Below are 22,688 nucleotides of genomic sequence, written 5' to 3'. Positions count from 1 at the left end.
TTTGGGGACCCCTGATATTACATAACCCTTTTTCTTCAGGGTCCCCAGTAAGAATGATCAGCACATTACGTCATCAATCCAGATATTTAAAGACGTGTATGAGCTAACTGGGCAATGACCATTTAACCTTTTTTTTTTTTTATGCCTTCAATACCTGTAGAAAGGGTGTTCCCCACAAGCGATGATCAAAAACTTGGTCCCCATTTCAAATAAACACGTGTGTGCGTGCGTGTGTTTTTTTTTTACCAGAAAAACGCCCGCATCATTTTAGATGCGTATGAGCATTGGAGAGTGTGTGGGCCCAGCAGGGGGTATTTGGTTTGATTGGATTGACGTTGGGGATTTGTGTTTTAAACGGAGATTACTTTCCCATCTAACGCTGCACAGGGAAATGCAACAGACAGACAATGTTCGGGAAGTCAGTCGACCTTCTTTGTGTTGCCTTATTACTTTTGTTGTCGGTTGGACTTTGTTATTGATTATTTCTATACAATCCGTTCATCTGCCTCGCATTTTAATCGGTTCGTTCTGATTATTCCACGGTTTTCCATCATTTTCCGTTCATTTCGCGTGCCGTCATAAGATGTGCTGCAACCAATTTATTTCATGTTCTGCCGGGTTTATTCTTGGCAGTGGAATTTCATTTCACGGTCCGTGTGACTTATTTATGTTGACTTTCGTTATTCAAAAGGAATTTGAATAATTTGTAACACAGATTTGCAGGTTATGTACCGTATTTTTCGGACTATGAAACGCAGTTTTTTTCAGTTTGGCCGGGGGTGCGACTTATACTCAGGAGTGACTTATGTGTGAAATTATTAACACATTACCGTAATATATCAAATAATATTATTTAGCTCATTCACGTAAGAGACTATACGTATAAGATTTCATGGGATTTAGCAATTAGGAGCGACAGATTGCTTGGTAAACGTATAGCATGTTCTATATGTTATAGTTATTTGAATGCCTCTTACCATAATATGTTACGTTAACATACCAGGCACCTTCTCAGTTGGTTATTTATGTGTCATATAACGTACACTTATTCAGCCTGTTGTTCACTATTCTTTATTTATTTTAAAATTGCCTTTCAAATGTCTATTCTTCGTATTGGGTTTTATCAAATACATTTTCCCAGAAAATGCGACTCATACTCCAGTGCAACTTATATATGTTTTTTTCGTTCTTTATTATGCATTTTTGGCAGGTGCGACTTATACTCCGAAAGATACAGTAATAACATCTATATTTGTTGAAAAAAAAAATACATAATGATCAGAATTTAAATAAAAAAAATTACACTCTATTGTCAGATTCCATTCTGCGTGCACCGCAGGATGGGGATGGGGTGCAGTTCGCATTTGAACCAATATGGTACCAATTTTCAATACTTTGGTGTGTTAACAAAAACTAATTGTTTTTAATGTTAAAATATAATTTTTGTATTGCAATATCTTAAAATGAGCAGCTTATTATACATGGCGTCCAGATTTGTTATGTTGTTTTATTATCATCATACACCCCGCGATCCCAAAAAAGGGGACAAGCGCTAGAAAATGGATGGATGGATTATCATTTGCTCGTGTAACATTAAGTTAAAATTACAGAGTAAAGTCCAAGATATTAAATGGCAGTAGTGTATAGTTTATGGTGTGTTTTTAGTAGCGCCCTAAAAAGTGTTAATAGTGTTAGTATTGTACTTATTATGCAACAGCTGTTTGACTGCTACATGCATTTTACACACTAAAAAATGCTGGGTTATTCTGATAACCCAATTTATGAGTTGCGAGTGTTAAATTTTGGAGTTATTTTTATGAAGAGCAATCCATTTTTGGGGGGGTTATAAAGGTATTATTTTAACTCAATTTCTGGGTTTTCAAAATTATGAACCCTTTTTGGGTTGTTTTTCAATGGGTTAATGCATTTTTGGGTAAAAGGCTTTTTTTTATTAAAATGTTGCTTTTTTCTTGAAGGCAATTGTATGAAGGATTAATCTCATTAACATTATTTTCAATCACCCAACATCGAGTTAGCATAACTCAACTTTTGGGTTGAATAATCCAACCCAATAGTTTGGTTGAGACTAACCCAGGCACGTGCACACATAGGGCCCTATGGGTGCTTGAGCCCCTGCCCTTTTTTGCCCCTCGTCTTAAAAAGTGCCCTCTGCCTGTGTGTGTGTTTTTTTTTTGTTTTTTCTTTAAACAACATTAATAAATTCCTGTTAGGGATGTAAAAAAACAAAAAAAAACAAAAAAAACAGCGGTACACAAACTCCACGTTTTCTTGTAATACCGGGTTGTTTGAACCTGCCGCTTCCGATAGAGAGAGAGAGAGAGAGAGGGCGAGTGAGTGAGAGAGAGAGAGGAGAGAGAGCCAACTGCGCCCCTGAGGAGACGTGATAGTGGAGCAACTTGAACCTGTGAGTTATGGTCTAGTCGCCGTCCACTTAATCAGCATCTAATATGGGTAATATTTCAGAAAAACGCTGTATTATTCTATTATTCAATGTGTCAGCTTCTGTTTATGCCGGACGTCGGAGCACGGCACATCAATTCCGCGCAGAGCGGATCGTGCAGGACAGGAACTAGTGTACAAAATACAAAATAAAATACCGGGTTAATTTTCAAAATAAAATTCACTGTGTTTACAGTAAATCACATTTCTCTCACAGTAGCGCTTTAGATATAAAGTTGTATTGCATTTCAGTTGTTTAGTCTGAGCATTACGTGAGAAAGACCATAAGTTACAACTTGATGGTGTTTTCATCAAGTTAAAGGAAGAAGGACAGATTTTCACATTGAAGTTTTTTTCATTTGGGTATTTATTTATTTATTTTCGAAGTTCATGTTGCACTGTTCAATCTTCAATATTAAAGTGCTTATCTTTAACAATAAATAGCCTAATAATAAACCAGTGTTTTGTTGCTTTTCATGTCTTCCAAGCCTATGATAATGTGAATTAACTCATTTTGACAATAATTTGTTGACACAAAAGAAATGGATCACTTTTACCTACAAAGGACACACAGCTAAGTAGTTAGCTTCCTATTAGGAAATTTAATTTTATATTAATTTCCATATTGTGTAAAGAACCAAAAAAAAATGTCCTACCCTTTTCTGACTTTGAGCCCCTGCCCCTCTATAATCATGTGCACGTTCCTGGACTAACCCAACAATGAGTTGTCATCACTGAACTTTTTGGTTAAATAATTCAACGCGAAAGTTGGGTTGAAAAAAATTAACCCAAAATGTTGCGTTAAAATAACTCAAATGAGGGGTTTGTCCTTTTCTGAACCAGCAGTTGGGTTAAGATTGGGTTATTTTGTAACCCGACATTTTATAGTGTGTAGTTAAATTGTTTATTAACAAATTTTGATTCATCCATTTTTTCTACCCCTTGTCCCTTACAGGGTTGTGGGGGGTTGCTGGAGCCTATCTTAGCTGCATTCGGGCGGAAGGCGGCTTACACCCTGGACAAGTCGCCACCTCGTCGCAGATTAACAAATTTGGAGGTGTTGAAATCGCCAGGTAAACGTGCTACTGCTAATCAGGAGCATTTCAATAGCATTACCATAGAGCTAGCGCATTTTTTTTTTTTTTTCAAGTAAAGCCTTACTTTAACTTTTTTTTGTTGGCATTCAAAATTGCAACCTCACCCAAAGGTAGTTTGGCTGAGTCCGCTTTTTCTCTAGCCCTTTCCAGCTCCGTCACTGATAACAATATAATGACAAATGTGTGAATGTGAGTGTGAATGTTGTCCGTCTATATGTGTTGGCCCTGTGATGAGAAAGCCACTTCTCCAGGGTGTACTCCGCCTTCCGCCCGAATGCAGCTGAGATTGGCTCTAGCAACCCCCGCGACCCCGAAAAGGACAAGCGGTATAAAAAAGGATGGATGGATTTCCGTAGAAGTTCTCAGTGTTCTTTGTTAGTGCTGGTCTTGTAAAGCAGTCGTATACGGTTAGCAAATGTATCTTAAATGTATGGTAAATTGATTATTTTGCGCACAAAAAAATAAATTTTTGAACAGTTCCTTCCCTACGTTTGTTTGGTTTTTTTAATGCTTTTGATACAATACCAGTATTGGAGCCTTGAGTACTGATCTGATATAATTTGTATTTTTATAATTTTTTTAGTTTATAATGTTGAAAAAGGTGAAAGTAAAATTAGTCAAACAGAGAACAATTGTAGGTATATAAAACCCCAAACCTATTTATTATTTATTACCTATTACTTCTTGCTGTATTAAGTCGATTGATGCAGACACACTTGTTACTGCATCATTTCTGGTACGCTCTGTAACTATAAGTATTTGATGCATGTTTACATTGACACGTGTGTTTTAGACTGCAATGTTGTTGAATTAAGGACCCTTTCTATATATTTTTCGCTTGCGTGTTATTTTCTGCTTAGCTGTCACGCAGCCACTAGTTCCTATAGTCTACCAAGTTTAACTGTTGAAAATTATCAGGCTTGTCCCTGACAGTTTGGTGTATGTCTTAGTTTTTCCTCTGCATTTCTCTTTGTTTCCTGTCAACACTCTTATTTTGGTTCTGTTTCCTCTTTGTCTCCCTGAGTGCTATGTCCCCTCAGCTGTGGCTGATTTGCACTTGGCCACACCTGGTGTCGATCAGCCAGCCACTAATTAGACCTGTTTTCTCCTCCAGTCAGTGCTGGATTATTGTCGTGTCGATGTCACTACTACCTGTCAATGTCGTTATTAATTATCGTTGTAGCTGTGTCTACTTCTGTTCACTCTAGTTCCTTCGTGTCACAGTACGTGTTTTTGTTCATAGCCAAGTTTGTTCTCCGCCTTGTGCACGCCTTTTGGTGGTACCCTTTTGTTTGTTCTTGTTTTAGTGTTTAAATTATATCATGTTTCTTTACTCAATGCCTGCCATTTTCTTTGCATCTTGGGGTTCGTCACCAACACATTGTGACAAAAATGACTTCACTGAAATACAAGAAAAGACCAACCGCGTATGCTTATTGGTAGACATTTAAATGTTAACTGGACTTCTTTTATCGAAGCTTTTAGATGCAAGCCTTGTATTTTTTTATTTTTTTGCTGATTCTGAACAGATATCCGTATCGGCTCGGGACACTCCTAACCGTATCTATGTCTTGAGTTATTTGTCTGATTGTAGCAAGATTATGCTGAAAATACCCGGCGACGCTTTTTTGCCAAGGCTGCATTTTTTTCCTTCTTTTCATCCCAAATATGTGTAAAGTCAGTGATGTTTATTACCAGATTGAAATGTCAAATACATGTTTTTTATCAAGCAGCATAGACATGCAGAATGTTGGTCCAGTGGCCATGAGAGTTTTCAATGTGGATTTTTTTGGCCTTGGTGAAGGTCTGTGCATACTTTATTATAGAATAACAACTGCTAGCACGCAAATACATATTTTGGACCAGAGAGTGTCACAAAGCACATTTTTTAGATTTACATTTGTTTCTGAGAGCTAACTCTTCTTCTCCTGAACCACTGCATACAACAAAACATCCATCCATCCATCTTCTTCTGCTTATCCGAGGTTGAGTTGCGGGGGCAGCAGCCTAAGCAGAGAAGCCCAGACTACTTTCTTCCCATCCACTTTGTCCATTTTATACAGCATACCAACAAAATAGAACATGTATAAATTGGGCCTGTCAAACTATATACTTTAAATCAGATTAATTACACTTTTGAATTTAGTTTAATCATGATTAGTCACAGGTTAGTACACTTGCACGATTTAAATTACCGTATTTCGTTGAATTGCAGCCGGGGCGCAAATTAATTCAAAAACTCTTCTCACTCCTGCGCTTACCAAAGGCATGCGGTAAAAGTAAGCATGCGCTAATTAATTTAAAACGTCTTCTCACTCCGGCACTTACCAAAGGTATGCAGTAAAAATTTGAGTGTGATGTAAGCTTGGACCTTAAATCCTACTGAATAGCTCTTAATCTTCTTCCCTGTATGCTATTTCAAATTACCGGTATTGACTTCAGCCTCCTCCATTTTGAAAATAATGACAGTGGAAGTGTCACTCGTGACATCACGAGTTTGACCAGGCGGTAATACTAAGCATGCGCTAATTATTTTGCGAAGCGAGTTTGACCCGGCAGTAATTCAAGGCAGGCGCATACTATATGCCCTGCGGCAATTCAAGTAAATGCGGTCACTTAAAAAAAGACCTCAATATTTGGAGACAAATGCAATTTTATTTTCAGAATGTCATACAAGATTATTTGTAATGTGTTGTTACCAGAATGTGCAACATTAATTTGCTCAAAAGTAATTGAAGACGATAATTCTTTATGATTAATCCCACGAGTTAACTTGTCATTTTTGACAGCCCTAAATATAATCAGTTGATGCGTGGATCGTTTCCCCGAGATGCAGACGAAACTCCGGAGAACGTAAGCAGGTAGGAAAATTATATATTTTCCATGTATCAGGCAATATACAGAAAAGTGTGCCAATTGCACAGGAAGCTTAGGAAAAAACTAACGGGAAAGCTTAGCATAGAATCAGGAATCAAAGAGTATACCCACCTAACTTGTTGCATGGAGCAAACAAGAAAGCCAGACTGAGTGTGGCGAAAATCAGGAATAAATATCTCTCTGATTAGTGCCCGGCAGCAGGTGAGCGTCCCGAACACTAATCAGAGGCAGGTGAAAATAATCAGCACCCATGGCAACCAAGAAAATACAAACCCAGGAGTGCTGAAAAAAAAACTAAGGGAGTCTTTAACGGAATAAAACAGGATCCGGGCAACAGATCATGACGCGGGACCTTTATAGCGTTTCGCCAAATCACCAAGGTACGCACATTGACACGGGCATGTGTGTAAAATTTAAGCAAAATCTGTTGAAAAACATGGGCGCCATAACCAAAACGTCTTTGCAGCGGCTGGTAATCTTTGATATATATATATATATATATATATATATATATATATATATATATATATATACATGTATATATGTATATATATATATATATATATATGTGTATATATATATATATATATATATATATGTATATATATATGTATATATATATATATATACATACACATTATTTTTACAAACCATAGGACACACCGCCAATGAATGGCATATTTTTGATCTTTTTTCATATATAAGGCGCACCGGATTATAAGGCGCATTAAAGGAGTCATATTATTATATTTTTATTTTTCAAATGGAAAACACTTCCTTGTGGTCTACATAACATGTAATGGTGGTCAAAATGTTGCATAGATTATGTTTTACGGATCACTTTCAAGCCGCTTTTCATCATTTTGTGGGCGGTCTTGTTTACGTGGTTTACCTTCGGTATAGGTAGATAGATAGATGGATAGATAGATATATAGATAGATGGATAGATCTAAGTATATAGATCTAAGTAAGAATTGTACACTACTTTATATTAGAAATTGCAACAGTGGAGTATAAATCTCCCATAAGAAGAAGACAGAGAAAAATAAAAAGCTTATCGACTACGGTGTCAGCACGCACTACAAAGGCGGGTGAGCGCAACTTTTCAGGATTTATGCAGATCCCAAATACAGATCAGCAGGTATTAGAAGGTAAAAAAAGTTGCATTTGCATAATATTGCAAAACAAAACACCAGATATGTCTTACCTCATACACACACTATAATAATACTCATATGTTGAAACACAAAAAGCGGTGCGGCTTCATAGCTTACCAAAGTCATACTAAAAAATGTTGATAGATTTTTGAGCGCTGTGTGTAATGTTCTATATTTTCAATGGAACATAAAAAAAGTCAGTGTTGTTTACTTGAGGCGTAATGTTATCATAGTGCAGTCTACACGTATCTCTTATGTTTGACTGCCATCTACTGGTCACACTTATCACTGCACCATGTACCAAATAAAATTGCTTTTAGGTCGGTAAGCAAAACCAGACTTAATCCGTACATTAGGCCTACCGGGTTATAAACCACACTGTTGAGTTTTGAGGGGGAAAAGGGATTTTAAGTGTGCCTTATAGTCCGGAAAATACAGTATGTGTGGGAGTGGGGGCATTTTGAGCACAATTTTTATTAACAGTCGTTTAAAAATTGGGAACACCGCATGGGTTTCAAAATAGGCTAAAATGTGATATACTTTCACACATAGGCAGCACGGTGCACCAGGGGTTAGTGCGTCTGCCTCACAATACGAAGGTCCTGAGTAGTCCTTAGTTGAGTCCTGGGCTCAGGATCTTTCTGTGTGGAGTTTGCATGTTCTCCCCGTGAATGCGTGGGTTCCCTCCGGGTACTCCGGCTTCCTCCCACTTCCAAAAACATGCACATGGGGATAGGTTGATTGGCAACACGAAATTGGCCCTAGTGTGTGAATGTGAGTGTGAATGTTGTCTGTCTATCTGTGTTGGCCCTGCTATGAGATGGCGACTTGTCCAGGGTGTACCCCGCCTTACGCCCGAATGCAGCTGAGATAGGCTTCAGCACCCCCCGCGACCCCAAAAGAGACAAGCGGTAAAAAATGGATGGATGGATGGATGGATGGATGGATGGATGGATGGATGGAAGGATGGATGGATGGATGGATACAAACCACATCTGCCCAGTTTGCACGAACCCCTTTAGTCATTCTTTTAGAAAAGAAATCTGCTTGACCACCTGGAAGCAGCCCGTGTACTAATCTCTGTACGGGCTCTATGTGTCAAGACGTGGGGGTTTTCGCAGCTTGCTGCGGGGTTTGTTCTCCCGGGATGCAAACGGACTACTCTGGACCAGGCGTGAAGGTAGGAACATTTTTAATTAATCACTATCGAAAACAAAACTTAGAACTATGAACAAGAAACAAAAATCACTAAACTGTGGCATGAATAAACAAAACTTACTTGGCATGAAAACGAGCAGCGTGAACTAATCATGAAAAAAGCAATGTCGCCAGACCGACTGACAGGCAAGGGCGGTTTTAATAGTCTCATGATAAGCGCCAGGTGAGCGTCGGAACACCAGCGGCAGGTGAAAATCATAATCAATCAATGTTTATTTATATAGCCCTAAATCCCAAGTGTCTCAAAGGGCTGCACAAGCCACAACGACATCCACGGTACAGAGCCCATATAAGGGCAAGGAAAAACTCACCCCAGTGGGACGTCGATGACAATGACTATGAGAAACCTTGGAGAGGACCGCATATGTGGGCAAGCCCTAGCGGAGACTGAAAGCAATGAATGTCGAGCGGGTCTAACATGATAATGTGACAGTCCAGTCCATAGTGGATCCAACATAATAGTGAGAGTCCCGTCTAAAGTGGAGTCAGTAGGAAACCATCCCAAGCGGAGACGGGTCAGCAGTGCAGAGATGTCCCCAACCGTATCACAGGCGAGCGGTCCACCCCGGGTCTCGACTCTGGACAGTCAGCACTTCATCCATGGCCACCGGACCTGTGTCTCTCCACCCGCTCCCTTTTCCAAGGGAGCGGGTGGCAGACTAGAAAAGAAAAGAAACGGCTAGACCCACTCGACGTCCATTGCTTCCGGTCTCCCCTAGAGGGGCGGGGTCACCCACATCTGCGGTCCTCTCCAAGGTTTCTCATAGTCATTCATATTGACATCCCACTGGGTTGTCAGTTTTTCCTTGCCCTTTTGTGGGCTCTGAACCCAGGATGTTGTTGTGGCTTATGCAGCCCTTTGAGACACTTGTGATTTAGGGCTATATAAATAAACATTGATTGATTGATTGATTTATTGAACCTCTCCACGCAGGAGAGGAGGGCAGAGCAGAAAAGAGACGGCAGATCAACTGATCTAAAAGGGGGGGTCTATTCAAAGGCTAGAGTATACAAATGAGTTTTAAGATGGGACTTAAAGGCTTCTACTGAGGTAGCATCTCAAACTGTTACCGGGAAGGGATTCCAGAGTACTGGAGCCCGAATAGAAAACGCTCTATAGCCCACAGACTTTTTTGGGGCTCTGGCAATCACAAATAAGCCAGAGTTCTTTGAACGCAGATTTCTTGCCGGGACACATGGAACAATATGTTGCCATGGTATAAGTCACCATGGCAACCAAAACAAACAAGAGTGCACTAAAAAACAGGAACTAATGGAGTTCAAAACAACAGAAAATAACAAAAAACATAATCCAGACCAACATGACACTATGCCATGAGGACGGATAAGACGCCACAATAGGCGGCGAAAGGAGACGTGTGACAGTTTTGGCATAGAGCGCCGACACAAATCCGTGGCGTTTGAGCTGGAACCGCAGGGGGCCGAGCTCTCGCTGCACAGAGGTCGCAATATTGGGCCATCTGAGGGGGTCTCATCGATTATCTGTCAGTCGTGTGTGAGAGCTGAGGGCCCATTAAGTCAGGACAGGAAAGGCCGTTTGAAGACATGCATCACAATGAAGTGGAAAACGTTCACACATTAACCTAAAAAAAATAAAAAAATAAAATAAAAAGAGTCCTACAAATGTAGTCCACCTTTAGGCCCTTGATGAATCTGTTTGCTGCTGCACAAAACTAAAACCCCCAAAGGGATTACTCAAGCAGGCAGTTAAATAGTACTTCATTGCCATCTGTAGCTGGAAGGGTGACTACAAGAGGAATAACTTAAGGCCGTTACGCAATATGTTCAGCAATTTACACACACAGGAGAATATTTTACAGGAACTAATGAGGTTCATTTTTAGGGAGGTTTTTTTTCACCACAATCACACCACTACTTTTTTTTTAGAATGGACATAACAAAAACCCATTTTGTTTGGTTTTCTTTACTTATTGTAAAGCAAAAAATACTATTATTTTTGGGATTATTTTTACAATTACGATTTATCGGTCAATCTACATTCCTATCCTCACTTACGGTCATGAGCTTTGGGTAATGACCGAAAGGACAAGATCGCAGGTGAGTCGGTGACGGGGCTCTCACCCCAAGACATAGGGTGAGAAGCTTTGTCATTCGGGAGGAGGTCGGAGTAAAGCCGCTGCTCCTTCACATCGAAAGGAGCCAGATGAGGTGGTTAGGGCATCGAGTCGGGAGAACGTCTGGCCGGTAGGAGGCCACGGGTAAGACCCAGGACATGTTGGGGAGACTATGTCTCCCAGCTAACCTGGGAATGCCTCGGGAGGAGTTGGACTAAGTGGCTGGGTAGAGGGAAGACTGTACTTCCCTGCTTAGGCTGCTGCCCCCGCGGTAGCGGAAGAAGATGGATGAATGGATTATTATTAGTATTATTACTATTATCATTATTGTTATTATTATTATTGTTGTTAATAACCATCAATCAATCAATCAATCAATGTTTATTTATATAGCCCCAAATCACAAATGTCTCAAAGGACTGCACAAATCATTACGACTACAACATCCTCGGAAGAACCCACAAAAGGGCAAGGAAAACTCACACCCAGTGGGCAGGGAGAATTCACATTCAGTGGGACGCCAGTGACAATGCTGACTATGAGAAACCTTGGAGAGGACCTCAGATGTGGGCAACCCCCCCCCTCTAGGGGACCGAAAGCAATGGATGTCGAGCGGGTCTAACATGATACTGTGAAAGTTCAATCCATAGTGGCTCCAAGACAGCAGTGAGAGTCCCGTCCACAGGAAACCATCTCACGCGGATCAGCAGCGTAGAGATGTCCCCAACCGATACAGGCGAGCGGTCCATCCTGGGTCCCGACGAGCGGTCCATCCTGGGTCTCGACTCTGGACAGTCAGTACTTCATCCATGGTCATCGGACCGGACCCCCTCCACAAGGAAGGGGGGGACATAGGAGAAAGAAAAGAAGCGGCAGATCAACTGGTCTAAAAAGGAGGTCTATTTAAAGGCTAGAGTATACAGATGAGTTTTAAGATGAGACTTAAATGCTTCTACTCAGGTAGCATCTCGAACTGTTACCGGGAGGGCATTCCAGAGTACTGGAGCCCGAACGGAAAACGCTCTATAGCCTGCAGACTTTTTTTGAGCTCTAGGAATCACTAATAAGCCGGAGTCTTTTGAACGCAGATTTCTTGCCGGGACATACGGTACAATACAATCGGCAAGATAGGCTGGAGCTAGACCGTGTATTATTTTATACGTAAGTAGTAAAACCTTAAAGTCACATCTTAAGTGCACAGGAAGCCAGTGCAGGTGAGCCAGTACAGGCGTAATATGATCAAATTTTCTTGTTCTTGTCAAAAGTCAAGCAGCCGCATTTTGTACCAACTGTAATCTTTTAATGCTAGACATGGGGAGACCCGAAAATAATACGTTACAGTAATCGAGACGAGACGTAACAAACGCATGGATAATGATCTCGGCGTCTTTAGTGGACAAAATGGAGCGAATTTTAGCGATATTACGGAGATGAAAGAAGGCCGTTTTAGTAACGCTTTTAATGTGTGACTCAAAGGAGAGAGTTGGGTCGAAGATAATACCCAGATTTTTTACAGAGTCACCTTGTTTTATTATTTGGTTGTCAAATGTTAAAGTTGTATTATTAAATAGAGGTCGGTGTCTAGCAGGACCGATAATCAGCATTTCCGTTTTTTTGGCATTAAGTTGCAAAAAGTTAGCGGACATCCATTGTTTAATTTCATTAAGACACGCTTCCAACTGACTACAGTCCGGCGTGTTGGTCAGCTTTAGGGGCATGTAAAGTTGGGTGTCATCAGCATAACAGTGAAAGCTAATACCGTATTTGCGTATGACGTCACCTAGCGGCAGCATGTAGATGCTGAAGAGTACAGGGCCAAGGACCGAACCCTGGGGAACTCCACACGTTACCTTAACATAGTCCGAGGTCACACTGTTATAGGAGACGCACTGCATCCTATCAGTAAGATAAGAGTTAAACCATGACAGGGCTGAGTCTGACATACCAATTCGTATTTTGATACGCTCTAATAAAATATTATGATCGACGGTATCGAAAGCAGCGCTAAGATCGAGGAGCAGCAACATAGATGACGCATCAGAGTCCATCGTTAGCAATAGATCATTAGTCAGTTTTGCGAGGGCTGTCTCAGTCGAGTGATTTGCCCTGAAACCGGATTGAAAGGTTTCACATAGATTGTTAAACGCTAAGTGCTCATTTAGCTGCTCTGCAACAATTTTTTCGAGGATTTTCGAAATAAAGGGAAGGTGAGACACCGGTCGGTAGTTTACCATGAGGTCAGGATCGAGGTTAGGTCTTTTAAGGAGAGGATGAATAACCGCTTTTTTGAATGCAACGGGAACAGTGCCCGAGGAAAGTGATAAGTTTATAATATTTAGCACTGATGGACCTAATAATACAAAAAGCTCCTTGATAAGTTTCCCAGGAAGTGGGTCAAGTAAACATGTTGTTTGTTTTATTCCATTTACACGTTGTAACAATCCTTCTAATGTTATTTCATCAAAACGAGAGAAACTATTTTGGATATTTGCAGTATCCGCCGTATATACAATCATATCTGTGTTACTATAACCCCGTTGTAGCTGGGACGCATTGTCTTTGATCTCCTTTCTAATAAGATCAATTTTCTTATTAAAGAACTTCATAAAGTCATCTGCCGAATGGGTGGAGCTACTGGAAGGAGTCCCTTGTTGGGTTAGCGATGCTACTGTACTAAACAAAAATTTTGGATCGTTTTTATTAATGCGGATGAGATTTGAGTAATAATTAGTTTTAGCTAAGGTAAGCATGGGTTTATAAGTTATTAAACTATCACTCCATGCTTGATGGTGCACCTCAAGTTTAGTCGTGCGCCATTTGCGTTCCAGCTTTCTACATAATAATTTCATATGAATATGTTTTTTATTGTATCCATTTGATTAATATTATCAATTTGTATTGATAATGTGTATTCATTCTTACCATACTAAGGTATTTTAATTAATAATGACACTAAAAAAAGCAATATGTGTAAATTACATTTAAAACAAAAAATTTTTGCAAAAATTTCAACTTTCATAATGATCAGGCACTCACTTTTCGGCAATTTTGAGAATGGACATTAACAAGCTATTTGAGTAAATGTTACTTGACCTGACTTAAGTTGTCAAATTACAACAAAATGACAATGGTAAGGAAAAAACCACACTGAATGTTTAGTATAAAACACCCTTTCTGTAAAAATCCTCCTTCTTTACTACCCACCAAAACAACACCCGGATTTCCTCACAGAAATGAGCGAACTGCTCTCATCATTCTGCACATAATCAGCCAGTATACTGATACTTGGAGACATAAACATCCATGTGGACACACCCTCAAATCACTGCTGCTGAATTGTTGGTGATCCTGGACTGCTCCAATCTCAGACAACATGTGGAAGTCCTCACTCAACAACAAGGGCCACACCCTCGACTTGGTCATCACAGACTCAGTACCCATCTCTAACCTCAATGTTTATGATCTGGGTGTCTCTGACTATAGAATAATTTCAACGGATTTCCCCACTCACTCAACATACTCCAAACCACATCGTAGTATCTATTTCAGGAGTTTAAAAAACATAAATTCCTCTGACTTAAACTTGGACATTAAGAACAAGTCTACTGTTTCCCACTTTTCCTCAGTCAGTGACTCCATTAAATAATATAACAATATTCTCCAGAACATTCTTGCAATACATGCTCCTGTCAGATCATCCTAAAAAATTCTGCCCTGTGGTTCACAAGTGATCTCGACGGGGCAAACTCTTGAGTAAAAGACAATTAACAACGAGCTAGATCATTATTCTAACATCCATCCATCCATCCATTTCCTACCGCTTGTCCATTTCGTGGTAGCGGGGGGTGCTGGAGGCTATCTCATCTGCACTCACAGGGGATGGCGTGGGGCAGTGGGAGAGTAGCCGTGCGCAAACCGAGGGTCCCTGGTTCAATCCCCATCTAGAACCAACTTCGTCACGTCCGTTGTGTCCTGAGTAAGACACTTCACCCTTTCTCCTGATGGGTGCTGGTTAGCGCCTTGCATGGCAGCTTCTTCCATTAGTGTGTGAATGTGTGTGTGAATGGGTAAATGTGGAAGTAGTGTCAAAGCGCTTTGAGTACATTGAAGGTAGAAAAGCCCTATACAAGTACAACCCATTTATATTTATTATTTATTTATCACTCGGGCGGTAGACGGTGTACACCCTGGATAAGTCGCCACCTGATCGAAGGGCCAACTCAGATAGACATACAACATTCACACTCACATTCACAAACTAGGGCCAATTTAGTGTTGCCAATCAAAATATCCCAAGGTGCATGTCTTTGGAAGTGGGAAGAAACTGAAGTACCTGGAAGAAACCCTCGCAGTCACAGGGAGAACATGCAAACTCCACACAGAAAAATCCCAAGCCCACGATCGAACCCAGAACCTTTGCATACATGATCAGCAATAATCCTGGCAACTCCAAACAAACTTTTCTTCATAATCAATCATCTGCTCAAACCCCACACCCATACTTGGAATAAAATCACAGTGGAATAATGCAATAAATTCATTACACACTTCACCTCAAAGGTAATCACTATCCGTTCGTCTCTGTCTGTCAACAGCCTCCCACCCTTGGACTCACCCAAACCAAAACCAGTAGGTTAACTCTCTCAGTTTTGCTTCGCCACTGCGGACAGAGATTGAGGGTATCATCCGGAAGATAAACCCCCCCCCGAACTTTCTCCCCTCTCCCGTGATAAAAGCTAATGCGTCCAGACATTAGCGCCCTCATCAACAAAATAATAAATCACTCTCTCCAGAGCGGCCAAGTCCCAGATACGTTGAAAATGGCAATAATCAATCCTTATCTAAAGAAACCCTCCCTAGATCCCGAAGTTGTGGCTTACTACTGTCTTATCTCTAACCTTCCATTCTTCTCAAAGGTCCTGGAAAAACCTGTCCTATTTCAGCTTCAGGACCACCTCCAAATCTCATATCTGTTAGAAAAATTCCAACCTGGTTCACCAAGCCTCTCATAGCACTGAAACAGCCTTGGTCAGTCACCAATGACCTACTGATGGCTGCCGACCAGGGCTCTCAATCACTTCTCATCCTCCTGTACCTTACAGCCGCCTATGATACTACTGACTATAAAATTCTTCTCCATCGTCTGTAGCACATTGTTGGATTTTCTGGCGCCACTCTGGACTGGTTTGAGTCTTATCTCACAGATAGGGCTAGGTATGTGGCCCTGGAGGACGCTAAATCGCAGCCTTACACCATCACCTGTGCGGTCCCACAAGGGTCCGTCCTTGGTCAGACCCTTTTTACTATCTACATGCTCCCCCTGGGTCACATCATCAGGAAGCATGGAGTCTTGTTCCACTGCTTTGCTGAAGAACTTCCCCCAGCTAACCAGCATAAAAACGGAAGCCATCCAAATTGGAAACCCTCATCCATTCTGCTTCCTCCCTTTCACAATGAGGGAGGAACAACAACAACATGGACTACAGGGAGGAGGCGAAATATCTGGTTGACTGGTGCAGAACCAACAACCTGGTCCTGAACGTCGACAAGACCAAGGAGATCATGGTCGACTTCAGGAGGCACCAGTCCAGTCACACTCCACTCTTCATCAACGGCACAGCATTAGAGATGGTAAGCAGCACCAAGTTCCTGGGGGTGCAGATAACTGACAATATGACCTGGTCCCTACACACCGCAGCTCTTCTAAAAAAGAGCTCAGCAGCGCATGCACTTTTTGCGTCAGATGAAAACAGCACAGCCCCCTCCCCCATTCTCACCACATTCTTTAGAGGCACTATAGAGAGTCTACTGACCAACTGCATCTCTGTCTGGACTGGAGCCCGCAGTGCCTCAGACTGAAAGTCTCTGCAGGGAGTGATGAGGACGGTGGAAAAGATCAGGAAAATCGCAAAAAGCCGCTTCCTGTCCAAGGTGAAGAAAATCTGTACAGACTCCTTCCACCCCCACCAACGACTTTTTTCACTGCTGGACTCTAGAAAGATTTTCCGAAGCCTCTGTAGCAGAACCTCCAGGTTCTGTAACAGCTTCTTCCCTCAGGCCATAAGACTCTTGAACGCATCACAATAATCACCTCAATTCCCCCAAAAACGGATTAACTGGCTGGAATATAAAGACAATATAACATACATCCATAAACATGGTTGCATATGCAAAAGTACAATATATCTATCTATTTAGTAAATCTGCACCGTATGGCTCTTTTATACTACACTACAACGAGCTAATGCAACAACATTTTGTTCTTATCTGTACGGTAAAGTTCAAATTTGAATGACAATAAAAGGAAGTATAAGTCTAAGTCTAAACTGCATCACTTTTTACTGGCCACTCCATTAACCTCTGCCCCTCTGTTACAAATCCAGGAGTCAAATTTGACCCCTATCTGTCATTTCATACCCATGTCCATCACCTCTGCAAAATTGCATTTCTTCACCTCAGCAATATTGCTAAACTCTGCCCCTCACTTTCCCTCAGTGATGCTGAAAAGATGGTCCAAGCCAGAGGTCCCCATACCTTCTGACTCGGGGGCCGCATCGGGTTAAAAAAAATTGGGCCGCGATCCTGGCGTTAACATATGACATTAAAGTGCATCCGGCAGTGGAGGCTCCTCTATGGGGTCTTGGGGCACTAGGAGGTTAACTCCTTTACTACGGTTACCCCAGGCCTAGTACCTGATTTCCCCCTAGCCAGGGACAGGGTGGAGACCTCAACGGATGAGCAGGCGAAAGACGGTAGATTTATAAACTACCACAACAGCTGCGATGGCGGCAGAAGGCTGCAGCAGAAAAGGGTCCGCAGTCGTCTTGGACTCCATGCCACTGGACCCTGACCCGATTCTGTCAAGGATCGTGGGGTCTGTGCACCAGTCTCCCCACGTTAAACTAAATCACGTACAGGCATCCTCCATAAAGGGATACACCCATACTAGTAGATCATCATACTCGTTCGAGTGACCGCCAATGATGATGATGTATATTTAGATTAGATTTAGATTTATTGTCCCCCTTTGGGGAAATTCCTTTTCACTGCCGTACATTTAAACAATAGACATTACACATCACAAAACAAAAAATAACAAAAAGACATCATACATGACCAACACATTTACAGGCTTTGTCAGACGGGTCGGCCGGGCCTGCTGTTAAGGGCGGCTATAGCTGCAGGAATAAGGCTTTTCCTGAGGCAGGCCCTACGGAATTTGATGGTTCTGTACCTGCGCCCTGATGGTAGTGGGATTATGTATTGGGGTAGTGGGTGACTGATATCCTGGACTATCGTGTTTGTCAGTCGAATGATGGACCTGTGGTTTAAATCTGAAATGTTGGGTGTGGGTAGGCCGATGATTTCAGCTGCTATGTTTGTAATGCGGGTGAGTTTGGTCCAGTTGGTTACAGAAAGCATGGTGATAAAACAAAAACTTCCCATGGGCTGGAATTTGAATGCTAGCCGGCCGTATTCGGCCCCCTGGGCCGTAGTTTGGGGACCACTGATCTAAACTTTACCGCTACCGGGTATGGTTTTCTATACTTTTATTGCAATATTTTGAACAAATGTGTTTGTTCTCTTTTTGGCCAAAATACGAGAAAGAAAACAATCTGAAGTTGTCTTTATTTTTTTTGTTTTCGATGCCATGATTTTAATAATCCGTGTGCACGGATTTCCATCCATGCGGCCCTTGAGCTAAAATGAGTTGGACTCCCCTGATGTATAATATTACAATAGAGCTGCAGCCAAAAAAAAGGCAGCATAAAATATAGAGTAGATACTGCAGAAAATAGACATTATAAGCAAAGAGCGGTAACTAACATGGAAGCAGTCGGACCAATTTTTTAAAAAACTTGAGACTTCTTGTGGGCCGGATTTTAGACGCCGTAGTTTGGAGACCACTGGTCCACGCTGTTGTCTCCGCCAGGCTCGATTACTGCAATGCACTTCTCATCAGAATCCCTCACAGGAGCTTTCAAAAACTCACAAACTGCTGTCAGGAAGCTGATGAGGGTCCGCAAACATGAACACATTGCCCCTATTATTCGTACACTCCTCTGACTCCCCATCCTCCACCACATGGAATACAAAATCTCCCTCTTGACCCACCTATGCATTACCTCAAAGAACTCCTCACACCAAAATCTACATCAATAAACCTCCAATCCACAAATTCACGCCTTTATTCATTTATCCCCCGGTATGTGTCACAATATACGCGAATACACCCCCTCAGACATATCACGACACCCACCCCTCTATTTTGGGAAGCAGCAGGCTACAGTGTAAAGCAGCAAGACATTTCCCAGGCAGAAGGAGACAAACGCAGCCATCCTGAAAGACAAAAGAGGCCATGAAGGCAGAAGTACCAAGAAGGTGACTGGCTGTGTCATTAAATGGACGGGGCTTTCCTCACTGTAATTCAGCTGAATGAGCCATTAAAAAGGCTGGAAGTGATGTATATTTGCCTCTAAGGCACACGTTTTCTCACCAACCTATGTGGTGAGAAAGGAAACAAGTGGGACTTCATACAGATCTTTCATAAGGATGACACTGATACGGCATCAACAAGAGTCCAATGGTAAAAAAAAAAAATACAAAGCTGTGAATTGTCCTCACATGGCAGCAACTTCAAAGAACTGATGGACGGTCTTGGTCTACGACCAAATCCTAGTTTGCTCAGACATGTCTCCGTTGGTTACTGTTGGCAAGGCCTTCTCTGCTGGCCTAACATAACCAGAAATCATGATCATAATTAAATATCCAAAAGTATTCAATCAATCAATGATTATTTATATAGCCCTAAATCACTAGTGTCTCAAAGGGCTGCACAAACCACAACAACATCTTTGGTAGAGCCCACATAAGGGCAAGGAAAACTCACACCCAGTGGGACGTCAGTGACAATGATGACTATGAGAAACCTTGGAGAGGGGAACCGAAAGCAATGGATGTTGAGCGGGTCTAACATGATACTGTGAAAGTTCAATCCATAGTGGATCCAACACAACCGTGAGTGTCCAGTCCAAAGTTGATCCAACACAGCAGAGAAGTAGCACAGCAGTATTCATATTCATGTCATATTATGCTCCTTCCAATGCTGTTGTTTTGAGGTTATCGTTTTTATCCAAGCAGAATTCAGCTCGCTTATGTTGCCATGCTGTACCAAATCTGCCGAAGGCCTTCAGAATCAACAATGCGGGCGTCTGTGCCCTGTATGTGAACGGACACAAACATTTGACGGACAGTTGCGATAACCAATCAGATCACAAGTTGTTGTCAGTAAGGCCTTCTAGCTGGCCTAAGGCAGATATATATTGTGATCTTATGAGCTAGGTAACGCTAGAACTCAATTACCCAGCATGCCACAGTACTGGACAGCATGCACAGTAGCCCCGTTCAGACATGTCGGAAGCGGGCTTTTTTGATGAGCACGCTGTGGAGTAAACTTTAAGAACTCAGCCAACACACCTTGTACGCATCTTTTATGATTAGACAAGACAACTCATAAATTTGCAAGGCCATTTTCAAGAAGGATATTTAAAGAGAAACTACATTTTGTGAGACTTTATCGGCCAACCCCGGAAGCTCGAGTGGGTTCTACAAATTGTGAGTTCAGATATTTTATTTCTTAATTTTTTCATGTTTAATATGTTTTTGGCCATTTTAATTTTGACAGTACCACATAAGTTATGTTTTAATCGCTGATGCGGGTTTAATGATTTTTAAATGTGCCACATAATAACCTGTTCGTCCTCCCCGTGACTGCGTGGGTTCCCTCCGGGTACTCCGGCTTCCTCCCACCTCCAAAAACATGCACCTGGTGATAAGTTGATTGGCAACACTAAATTGGCCCTAGTGTGTGAATGTGAGTGTGAATGTTGTCTGTCTATCTGTGTTGGCCCTGCGATGAGGTGGCGACTTGTCCGGAAAGTACCCTGCCTTTTGCCCGAATGCAGCTGAGATAGGCTCCAGCACCCCCGCGACCCCAAAAAGGGACAAGCAGTAGAAAATATGATGGATATGTGATGGGACACAAGTAGGGGATTCTATATGTTTCATTGCTATGCAAGTTTTATAGTGTTTTATTGCTGTGGATTTTACATTGCATGTTTTTTACATTTTAGAATGTGATTATATTTTTAATTGCACGTTTTTATATTTTAGAGTTTGATTGTCTAGTAATTGCATGTTTTTACTCCTTGTGGACTTTGCTGGCATTTTAAGACATTGCCCCTTTTAGCTGGTTGCCCCTAACAACCACAGTGCCCAATCCAACAGCACGGGAAATTGGACACACCTGTGGAGCATTAGGACTGCACATTTAAAAAGAGCGACCGGAGGAAGAAGAGGGTCGAGACAGGTTTGAGCAGGGTCGACAGAGGAAAACAGCAGGCTTTTGCCAGGAGGAGAGGGGACGGCAGGATTCGGCAAGTTCTGGCCAAAACGGGGAAGAATCTGCAGGCTTTGCCGAAAGTGACCGGGTAGACGCACACAGGCTGGGAAGGAACCCCCGGACTACACAGTAGACCTCACAGGCTACCGGAACGAACCCCAAGACGTCCACAACAGGCAGGGTCAGAGGAAACTCTGCCGCCCAAGTAAGTGCCGTGCGTTGTGGATCTGTGGGGACACCCAACTGCCTTTGGCTGTGGACATGCGGGCTCGTGCGTCGTACGCTGGCTGTGTGGTTCTGTGGACAGGGGGCGATTTGGACCCAAGGACCTGCGGCGACCCCCGGAGCGACCAGGAGCCGGAGCGGGATGGGTACGGCCACATAGATCCCGCGAGTGACCGGAGACTGGCGAGGAGAGTGTGCGTACCCAATACGTTGACGCGGAACTACAGCAAAGGGAGGGGAAACCCTGCCTTGCGTGTAAGTGTGACCTCAGCTCGGATAGCTTCTCCGTGGTTTTAGTTGATTTTATCCCCGTGGCCTGCTTCCCTTTTAAATTTTGTGTGCAGGAGGACGCCGTGGAAGTGGGCGCCTGTCGTGACTGTACCCTCGCCCATCACATTTTAGTATTTTAGTGTCGACAACGTGACTGGTTTTAATTGTATTTTAATAAATTGTGAACCAGTATATTCATCTTTCCTTATTTTGGACAGCTGCTCTCACTACATTGGGTTCTTCCATCCATTTTCTACCGCTTATTCCCTTGTGGGGTCGCGGGGGCCGCTGGCGCCTATCTCAGCTACAATCGGGCGGAAGGTGGGGTACATCCTGGACAAGTCGCTACCTCATCGCAGGGCCAACACAGATAGACAGACAACATTTACACTCACATTCACACACTAGGGCCAATTTAGTGTTGCCAATCAACCTATCCCCAGGTGCATGTTTTTGGAAGTGGGAGGAAGCCGGAGTACCCGGAGGGAACCCATGCATTCATGGGGAGAACATGCGAACTCCACACAGAAAGATCCCGAGCCTGGGATTGAACCCAGGACTGCAGGACCTTCGTATTGTGAGGCAGACGCACTAACCCCTCTTCCACCGTGAAGCTACATTGGGTTCTTAATATTTATATTGATTTTAAGCAACAATTTTATTAAATTTTAATATTTTTACCACTCAGGACCATTACAGATACAACTGTGTTTTGTTCAGAAGGGAACACACAGAAGATAGTACAAACAATAAACAGAAGAAAAGATGGTTTGACAAAACCTATTCTTACATGATATAAACCCAAACCCAAATACCCCAAGGACAAAAAGTGACACAATGCAGGATGAAAACAAAAGAGTCAAAAGGCAGGGTGAAGAATGTAAAT

At 42.2% G+C, this 22,688-nt stretch overlaps 1 protein-coding gene and 1 long non-coding RNA gene across 2 annotated transcripts in view; one reads left to right on the top strand and one right to left on the bottom strand.

Moving 5' to 3' along the window:
• The window catches only part of LOC133550015 (uncharacterized), a 138,810-nt gene that overhangs the window by 85,128 nt on the left and 30,994 nt on the right, over positions 1 to 22,688 (top strand). The window lies entirely within an intron of this gene.
• The window catches only part of LOC133550016 (uncharacterized), a 50,708-nt gene that overhangs the window by 22,999 nt on the left and 5,021 nt on the right, over positions 1 to 22,688 (bottom strand). The gene's annotated exons all lie outside the window — the stretch shown is intronic.

Source organism: Nerophis ophidion, linkage group LG03, assembly GCF_033978795.1.
Source record: "Nerophis ophidion isolate RoL-2023_Sa linkage group LG03, RoL_Noph_v1.0, whole genome shotgun sequence".
NCBI classification, from domain to species: domain Eukaryota; kingdom Metazoa; phylum Chordata; class Actinopteri; order Syngnathiformes; family Syngnathidae; genus Nerophis; species Nerophis ophidion.
Note: the sequence above shows the minus strand (reverse complement) of the source record. Positions and strands in the feature narration are given on the sequence as shown.